Raw genomic sequence first — 11,090 nt, forward strand, 5'->3', positions numbered from 1 at the left:
ATATATATATATATATAGATCCTTTATGAAACTAGGAGAAGAGTTGATTTTAATTTTTCTATCAGAATTATGATACAGGGAGAAAGGAAAGATAGAAAGTCTACTACGATGTTGTCGGACATCTATCATCATCATTTTTAGGGTCGTTTCCGCAACTTGGTTTCTCGGTTATGTATATTTATGTATGTATTTATCTATGTATATGTTCTCTCGCTGAGTAATAACGAAATCCAGAAAGTAGAAAGAATTTCACCTCTTTTACCCATTAACACTCAGGTATTTATATTTATTTATTAAACTCGTTCGATATTAAGCTCGTAAATTACACGTTTTTCTTTTTTGTCAATACAACATTTCTAATTGAAATAGAAATTAAATGTTAGATAAAAATATTAACAGATTTGTAAGATAAAAATAATGATAAAAATTCGTGATAGAAAATATCAACTAACAAATTTTGACGAAAATCAATAATGAAAATGGAAAGATGATTGATGATCTTACTTCGACGTTAATTAAAATGAAATTAATTATGAAGTATTATATTTTAAAATGAATTTCGACGAAAATCTATATTAAGATAATAAGATTGATTGGTAAAATTTTTGACATAAATTTAAAGTATAAACTATTAATAATTTCAATGGAAAATAAATGAATATTCAAATGGAATAAATGTTGATCATCTTCTTCGATCTTGATCGATATTAGAATTGTAATCATCTTTGATGTGTATATATGTGTCTGTGTGTGTATGTGTCCAACAATAGTCTCATCAAAGAGAATGATCATTAAAGAAGATTAGTATGTTCGAATTCCTATGTATTATCTCGTTCAAATCCTTTCACAAATTAGTCTATGCGTATCAGTTTAAATGTCAGTTATCATTTCGTCGAACTACAAAGCATTGTAATATACAGAAATCGTTTAGGTTCGCTAGCGAAAGGAGAAACAAACCGTGCGTGATACGAGGAATTACTATACCTAACTTTTGTTACGAGAGTTCGTAAAGGGAAAGTTTTATGCTCATTGTTTTACACGATTTCCTTCTCCTTTCGAACAGATTCAAACATTTTCGTATTTTGTGTAGAACAATAAGAAGAAAGATATTTATTTTTTCCTCGTTGATATATTTATTTCTTTTGTTGTTTTAAATTACGTCATTTCCGACATGACGAACGACCAACCACCATCCAAACTGATCTACGACTTGAACACATCTGCGAGACGAATTTACAATACGTCATTTCCTTGATGAATAGTTCTCTGGTTACGTCATGTTGGAGAACGACTTTTAAAGAAAAATATAATTATTTTTAGTCTTCTTTTTTTATTTTTTTTTAATTCAATGATAGGTACATGTTATAGGTACGTTTATATACACTTTTAAACATCTAATAGTTTACTCTTCCATTACTTGAACGAAGCTTTTATAGAGTATTGTTCTTTCATTATAAAAGAATAATAAACCTAAGTACCTCTATAGCATATTTATTTAAAAGCTCCAAGGTATTCGATTTTTAAGTATTACCTTGCTTCCATTATAAAATTAAGAACTCCAAGTTCGCGCTTATTTTTATTTAAAGCTTTTAAACATGCCATTTTAAAGTATTGCGATTAATTATTAAACAACAAAACGGTTAATAATAAAAGAAACCCTAAGTTAGCGAAGATCTTTATTTGGAACTTGAAAACATTCTCGATTTCAAAGTATCACGTACTTTCGTTAAGAAACAAAAATTCAAACTACGCGGCCATTTTTATTTCAAACTACAACAAAAAATTACTTCGATTTCCGTCCAAGTTTTTCTTTATTTTTCACTTTACCTATACCTTTCCCGTTTTCTTTTTACATTCATTCTGAGAGAATAATAAAAGAGTTTAGAATCGATTAGTAATTCCACGTAGATTTACACAGAGAAAAATTTGTTTACCCCTTCGTAAAACGTGCCTTTGTTAAAGTTTCAATTTTCCTTCGTGCTAACCTTTTTTCTATTTTTTCTTTTTCTTNATGTCTACTTAATTTGGCCGAAATGTCTCGAGTTGCTGAAAAGGCCTCGAGTGCAAAGGGTTATGGGAACCATAATACCATTCTTTCCTCAATCTCTTCCATAACCTTTTTTGTTTGGAATGACGTAATTCGAAATAAAATGATTTTGTTAAAAAACGTAACGAGAATGACGTTAAAACATTCATTATGATTTGAGAAATTCTAATTAATGAAATATGTATAATTATATTTTCGTATGCTTCCTCTTATAGATAATACGTGAATGCAATTAAACGTAACAGATTGTTTATCTCCGTCTCTTTATAATCAATAACGCTTTGAATTCGTTCGATTCATAAAGCATTTCGTGTTTCAACAGTCCCTATGTTTCGTTGCTAATAATATTAATACATTATAAAATTACATGCATATCTACCAAAATGTGACTGTATAACGCACATATCTTTTTAGTTTCATAACGTTTGCAATTACAGTTTTCGAGATAAAGCAAAACTCAAATAAAACCTCATTCGAGGCATTCTACGAAATTTTCATTATTACAAATTCAAGTTAGTTCCTGGTTGTTGTTTTGTGATACACGCGAACTCGACGATACGAGATTGAACGCGAACAATTAAATATCTTCTTTATACCAATTTTTAATCTAGTAACGTTTTTCCTATTTTTAAAATGCATATGTCGATGGAAGAATGAAAAAAAAAAAAGAAGGAAAACAATTTCTCTTTCTTTCTTTTTTTACGACAGCCTCGATGCGTGTCCAGATTTTAATGACCAATGAAAAATTCTTCTTACGTCAAACGAAAAATGTAATGAAATTTCACGTATTCGAATCGAGATACAGGTATTGTCCCTCTTCTAGAAACAGAGATAAGAGCGAGTCTAATGAGAAAGAAAAAGAGAGAAAAATGAATGTGTATGTGTGTGTGTGTGTGAGAGAGAGAGAGAGAGAGAGGAAAAAGGAAAAAGATAAAAGACCGACGCATACCCGACGATGTGTCTACCTTAATGCGTAGGAACATAAATTTGCCTTGCAATTTCAGAGTACATGTCAAGCTGTGAATTTTCCAACGGGCGATAATTGAACCGCGAGTAAAACAAACACGCACTGGTAAACAGGGTAACGCGAACCCGCGGCTCGTTAATTACGAAAAGTTCATTCGCGACAATGTTATCGTAGTAGCCGTTCGTACCATAGTTTATGTTCAAAATGACTCGATTATATATCGTTGATAGGATATCTTACAAGAAATAATATTCCGTTGTGTCTGTTATGGATGCACGATATTCGTAAAATTAATGTTTTCTTTATTAATCTATGAAACACGGTACTTTTCAATATTTTTCACTCAACTGAACGTCTTTTATTTCTTTTCTATATTTTTACTTTTCATATGAATTTATATTCGTATGGGTATATTTTTCTATCTTTTTTTTTTATTCTTTATGTAAAATTTGTCAAATAAATATATTCAAAACCAACTATGAAATATACGATATACTGAATGTGTATAACATTCAACAACAACGAGTCACAAAACAAACACACATATATTTTCTATATAAATTTATTATTTTAATTAAATTTAGTTTGCGTAGTGGTAAGAAGTTATGTTCGCGTAAACGTGTATTCTTAATTACGAAGATATATTAGAATTGTTACCAGAAGGTTTATATGGGCATCAAGCCTTTTGTGATAGCAAGCTAATGCGTTCTATTTATTCTCTAACGGGCATATAACAGTTTCTTCGTTAATTGTGTATACCGTATATAGAAATCTTAAAAAGTCCCTAAAAAAAGCTTCCTATTCATTTAAAAAAAATGATTTCATTACGTATACAATGTTGAACATTGTGGAACCTGAAAAATACGTTTAAATGATAACTGTTGTCCTATATATTAAGGTAAAAAGAATGTGTATAATTGGTTAATGAAAAGGGTTTCCCTAAAGTTCACGAAAATAAGGAGAGGTCTAAGGAAAGGTACTAATGAGAATTTCCCAGGGTTTTTCCGTTTCCAATTGGAGCATTCGGCATCGGTTTAACATCCCTCTTCTTGCGCTATCCATTGAAACTCGAATAAACTGCGAGAGTCGTTACGGTTGAAAGCGGGGGCGAGGAGAGAAACAGAAAGAGAGAGAAAGAGAGAGAGAGAGAGAGAGATACCTCAGCATCTTCACGAACGATTTACCGTGAAACAGTCGTATATGGCTGACTGCTGGTGCTTCTGCTTCTGCTGTTGCTGCTACTACTACCGTTACCGTTATAGTTGGTGCCTTTGTGTTGCCGTTGCCTGGAAAACAGCGCCAAGTATAAAGAAAAGATTGAATAGCGGACAGAAACGACTGGCTGGATGGATGAGATGCTTGTTGGGTCGTGGAAGAACGTAGAAAGAAAGAGATATAAAGAAAGAAGAAAGAAAGCAGGAAAGAAAGAAAGAAAGAAAGAGAAAGAGAGAGAGAGAAAAGAGTTTGGAGATGGAACGAGCAACGCTCATGAATCGTGGAATATCTACTCCTGCGAATTACCCCAGCTGCCGAGGAAAACAGGTCTTTTTGCGAAGAAAAATTCAATAGCAATTATATCTCCAGTTTGAATATCGAGAAGTACAAAAGGGTCCACCCCTCCATCCTTATTTCTCGTCCCCATTGATAAGCGTTTTTACGTCAGTCAACGATAATCACGTAATTCGAAAGAGTTCGTATGAAAGGAACAAAATCAAATACGGACTATTATCTTCATTGTTATTGAATTATCAAAACGTATCATCGTGTGAAAGAGTCCAAGGAAAATGGATACTTTATTTACGGTTCTTTTTTTCGTACTACATGCATACGTCATCGACTTATTCGATATGTACGCGGATGTGTGTGTCTGTGCGTGTGTGTGTGTGCACGTTTGCGTGCGTGAATGCGTGTATATAACGAATGGATGGATTCGAAATAAGCAGACGAGCACGTTATAAAGTGTAGCGTGAAAAGTGACACGCGAGCAATAACTCGTTATACAGCGACTCATAAAATGTAAATTGCTGCTCTTCGTTTTCCACGTACGTCGGAGTAATATTTATAACGGCGGCAGACGGCTTTAAAACTGGTCGTCGCCTTGCGCAGCGCGAATTGTCGAGGATCATCCACCCTTCTTTATCCTTCCCACCTAACCCCCCTCATCCCTTCAAAACAATCTACACTTTTTTCTTTCCTCGTCCTACACTCTTTTCCTATTCTTACGCTCCCAGAGATTTTCCTCTCGTTTATTCGTTCTCGTCATTTCTTCGTGAATTCGAAAATATCCTTCAATTATTTCCTATAAAATCACTCTCGCAAGATTTATCATTTTTCGAATAAAATTCGATTGAACATTTTTAGATAAATTTTTCTAAATTACGTTTTATTGAAATTATAAAATATATTTCTATTTCTATCGCTGTTTAAATAATGTTTAAATAAAGCTGTTTAAATAATCAAGATCCTTACGTGAAACAAGATTATATAGTATGTTTGATCATAGATACGTGTGTGTTTCATATGTGTACACAAAATTGGCGTTAAAATTATTTTATATAATATCTTTGAACGCAATTATGATGTTTTAAAAAAATAAAATAATTATTATATACAAACATGGAATACATTTTATGATATGTAATATTTTCTCTATAAAAAAAAAAGTTAATATATTTAAGAGAGGAATAAATAGAAAAGAAAGTACAGCTGGTATTAAAATGATTGTTATAAATTTTTATAAATACGTTGTGTCTAGAATACACGCGTAGTAAGATCAAAAATAATTTTTCTCTAGCCAGCTTGCATTCTTTCATAAGAAAAAACATTATTCACGATCTAACACGTAACACTTCGTGTCAGTATTTTCTGCACAAAATTCGTCTGCATCCGAAAGGCAGGATGCGATATCGTTGCTCGAATCCTTCGCTTTTATAGACTTGCGATGGGAAATGCGCGAGAATGATTCATATGCACCGTATAATTCCACACGAGCACGTAATCGGATAAAGTTTTCTTTTTTCAATCCCATCCTCTTCCACCTCTCCCACCTCTTCCACCCCTTCTCTTTTCTTTTTACTGCAACGTTCGTTACGAACGTTTATCGAACTTACATATCTATCGAAAATTCTCGACTATATCTCGGATAGAATAGGAAAAAAGAAAAAAAAGAAAAAGAAGAAGTAGACAAGAAAAAATCAAATAAAAGGTTCAAATGAAAGACTCGTTATTGCATATCACTTATCTCTTTCTTCCTATTATAGAAAAATAACTAGGTAGAATTTATCATCCATTTGTCTTCGTCTTTTTCTTTCAATATCTTCTTCCTGTCGCTCTGGAAAGATTCCTCGCGAATAATACGTTTGAAATTTTAATTATATAGATAATATTGTAAAGTATAAAATTTCATTAAAAATATTATTATATTAAAGATATCATTTCAAAGATGCAATACATTGGATTGCATGGATATGCTCGTAACCATTTATGAATAAGTAAATATTCATTAAATATTTTTATAAAATAAATATTAATTTTAATTTATATGGCCTTTTTTTTGCATAAAAATAAATTATTACCAATAGAAAAAATATATATGATTTAACGAATATTAATACCTATTTATAAATCAGTACAAACATTCCAAGCAATTCAAAACATATATTTACAATACATAAATTCAATAGATTACAATAAAAAATACTCTCTATTAAAAACCAATTAAAAATATAATTTACGACAAAAATGAATCAGAAAATCAAATTATTTTGTCAATTTGTAACAGTTGTTCACTCACGCGTTAAAGTCTCTACAAAATTTTCACCAATACTTCAATCAAACTATCTTTAAAATACACTTACGTGTTTCTCATTTCATGATTCTCATATTACTCTCTTATTTATTAATTAAATAATTAAAATAATTAATTTAAATAAATAAAAATAATTAATTTAAAAAAATATATATAATTAATTATAATGATAAAAAACTTTTCTAATCTTACATTTTCGAAAGAAATCTCCATAAAAAATAATTCTAGATAATAAAAGAAGTGTATATTAAAAATAAATCGATGATAGGTAAGAACCGAATTATTTTCTTCTTTTCGTCGATAATAAAGGAATACTCGATAAGAAAACGGAATGTATATAAATAGGAAGAGAAAGAAGAGAGAGAAAGAGGGAGAGGGAGACTCGATTTCATCTTCCGGCTGATTATCGAATCGAAACCTTCAGCCATAGCAGCGTTCATATTCGAAGTATTCGCTGCTATTCTATTCTACGTAACGGTAGTATTGGGGTAAGTACCGAATGGTCGAACACGTTGCACAAAGAGCCTTCCTTTGATTACTCGGCAGAAGTTAGCTCGACGACCTTTCCAAGCACGGAGCATTAACCCCTCTCTTCCCTCTCGCCAACCCCTCTCTCACTCTCTCTCTCTCTTTCTCTCACCCACTTCTATCCTGAAACCCTCTTCTCGAGCGCTTTTCAACTCTTCGATCTTCCGTACCTTCTTCTTCGCCACTCTACTACTATTAATTGCACAAGTTTTGTCGATCGGAGAAGTCGAACTGAAAACCAAACGCGATGCCGAATGGGAGGGAAAAGGAGAGAGGGAGAGAGAGGGAGAGATTGTAGATCGAATCCCATTGTATAGTTTCGGTGTTATCGGCAACTAATAAAGAGAAAGATTTTCACTAAGATAAGAATAGATCGATCGTTTTAATATCGATCCTCTTCCTCCCTACTTTTTACTTTTCTTTTTTTCATCTTTTTTTTCTCTCGGATCATTTTTTATCAGTTAGCAGAATTAGTTGATATCGTTCGAGTTAAAAAGTTACTTTCCAACGGATCAATCACTCGAACCATTCACTTATCTCCGATATTTTCTTTGGTATTTTATTTTACTTTGTTTTCTTTTTTCTTGTTTATTTTTCTTTTTTTTTTCTTTTTTCCCTGCCGTAACAATAAATAGAATTAGTCCGACGGCTATCGTTGGAACGGGTAAACGGGGCAACTTTGATGTGAAACATTAGAAAAGTCGTTCGACCTTTAACGTTTTTCTCTTAACGTTTTTTCAACATTGTAAATCGATCTTCGGGAGGTTGGATATGAAATAACATAACATCGATCAACGTCAAAATGAAAGAGAAGAACGGCATGAAACGATCCGATATGCCCCGCTAAAGTGTTTAATATTACTTCGAATTTCTCCTCTCTCATTCTCCCCCTCTTTCTCCCTCTCTTTCTCTCTCTTTGCTTCTTCTTCCTTATTTCTTTCTTTCTTGAAAAACAGGTCTTCCCTTAAAATCTTTCCTACAATATCGTTAATATCGTCTCGAGAACGGTTTATCGATGATGATAGTTCGAAAATATGAAAAATAAAGAAAAGGAAAATTCAAAAGAAATGACTTTTTAATCGTTTAACTCTATTTTTTTTAACTATAATCCGTAAAAAGTAGAGAAAGAGAGAGAAACGTAGATAAAGGATGATAAATGTATGAAGAAATAGACGGGACACTGTTTAAACAGGACACTAATCCATTCATAAAAGCGAAAGATCAACGCAACATGAATCGTGTATAGTACTTTAAGCCGATATTTTATCCGAGTCGTGTGTCGGTAAGTCTCGTTCCACCTCCTCCACCACCTCCACACCTCGTCGCATAGATTTTAATAGTAGTTACGATTGTACGATTAACAGAGCAATATTCGTAATACTATATTCGAAATAGATCGAAATGACATAACTATTATAATTTCAGAGGTTTGCTCTACCATTATTTGTAATGTAGAGGGGAACTGGTTTTGCGTGAATCAAAATAGGTAAATTCGTGTAATTGTGTACACAGCGGGGGTGTGTAGTGTACTGCAAACATTTATTACGCTGACATGGCGGCGAAGCACGTCCCGATATATACATAACGTAGTTGAACTGTTAGGTGTGTATTGCTCGGCCAAATGCGATTGCGTGTTTACGTTCGGATATCCTGAGCCCCCGTGTATATCCTCTTTACGAACAGCAAAAACGTATCGAAGGCCAGTTTTCCATCGAAAAACGTATTTTTTAACATTCCCATCGAATGCCCATCGTCGTTTAGCGGAGCCAAACTTTTCGATCTTGTTTTTCATCTTTTTTTTCTACCCCCCCCACCCAGCCTTAACGTGACCGAATGTCTCTCTTACCTCCTCTACCTTTCCCTTACCCCCCAAAAAATAATTAAATAAAATACAAAAATCGATTATAAAAACAACAAGGAAAACAAATGTCGTTCCGTTCGTTCGTTAATGGTTTTCGAGTAACAACGCACGAAATTTCTCTACGAACGAGATATAATTGAGAAAGGAAGAAAGTAGTACGCTCGAAAAATTGCTGAAATATCAACGAAACATCGGAAAATTGCTAAAGCGTTCCCGTAGCCGCCTATTTCGCCGCTTGTTGCTGTTGCTGTTGCTGTTGCTGTTGCTGCCCGTATCGAATCTCCGTGCGATTTCTCAATCAACGAAATGCTCGTTTCTTTCTTTAATGGTGTACTAAACGGACCGCATCAACGATCCCCCTTCAGGACGTTTATTGCCTTTCGGTTAAAACTTTACCGTAACCAACGAGGAATATTATAGTGTGCTCTACTCTATATATGTGTGTGTGTGTTCTATGAAAGAAATGCATATATGTGAATCAGAGAGAGAGAGAGGAAAACGAAGATAGGATAGTCGGATAAAGAGTACGAAATTCGACTTTTCATTGAACAGCTCGAGCGTATGGCCGCGACCGTTAAAAAAATTACCTCGAATGTTACCCGTTGAATATCGTGAGAACTAATTCCGAAGAAAATAGAACGACGATGATTCCACATCCGAGGGAAACTTGTTCGAACGATAAAACGATTGACGTCAAGTCTTTCGTTAATTATACATTGCATGAAATACAACCGTTGTGCTAAAGCGATCCAACTGAAATAACTTTTTTTATTATTATTATTATTATTATCGTACGTCGTTGTACTTACGTTCGGGATGCTAGATGGAAGTATCCTCGTAAAAAAATCTAAAAAATAAAATAAACGATCTCGATCTAAATGTTACGTATATTGGTATGTGTATACCCACACACCTACACGCAAGATCGGTATTACGTATATCAAGGGAAAATAGTTAAAGAAAATTTGGGAAAAAGGAAATCATTCGAAAAGCTCGTAGAATTATTCATCCGGAATAGAATATTTTTCTCGAAGAAAATAACGTCTAGAGTTTTTTCTATCACACGTATAGAGTAAATTACGTCGGTGGTAGAGTAGTGGTGGTGGTGGATAGTAATTTGGGACGCGACATCTCACGTCTTGTCGCGTTTCAGCGAGTGCGAGAGGCCGAGAAGGAGGAAGGAACGTGGCAAATCGTCGTCGTGATCGGCGACGTCGATAGGATATCCTTGAGCACGAGAATGAAATTAATGGCGTGCGAACGCTACGGATACTGAGAGCGAACATCGAAATTGCACGACGGCGTTATGCAACGTGAACCCTTCTAGGCACGTCCCTACTGTTCCGTTCTATCCACGGCATTACATACCAACGATCGTTTCTCCTATTCCCTTGATGTACCCTCTCTACCATCATAACCACCACCATCATCAACCACCACTACATTGACGCCAATCGTCCTACTCGAAAAGCAGCCAAATGTCATATACCCGCGTACTCGTCGCGAAAGCTTCCACGATTTCGTTCGTTTTTTCCTCCTACCCTTGGGAGCTACCAGCACGAAATTAACTTTTATAATAAACTACGTTCACGGTATTCACCTTTAACGCGTCTACTCATTCGCACCGGGCCGTTGTTTAAATGAGAAAAATAATTGTTACCATTTAAACTATCTCTTCCATTCGTGATTGAGCATCGGGGATTTCGACAGAGGCAACGTTTGTGTGTTACGTATAGAGTGTCTCGGATAAATGTTAATGTTAGAAATATATGTAAATGATCGATTAACAACAATACCGTGTATACTTGATTCATTACAAGATTCACCTTCGTTTTCTCTTGTCACGTTTCCGATTGGAATCTATTAAAACGTTGATAAT

The sequence above is a fragment of the Polistes fuscatus genome, unplaced genomic scaffold (assembly GCF_010416935.1).
Source record: "Polistes fuscatus isolate 324 unplaced genomic scaffold, CU_Pfus_HIC Scaffold9, whole genome shotgun sequence".
In the NCBI taxonomy this organism is placed as follows: Eukaryota; Metazoa; Arthropoda; class Insecta; order Hymenoptera; family Vespidae; genus Polistes; species Polistes fuscatus.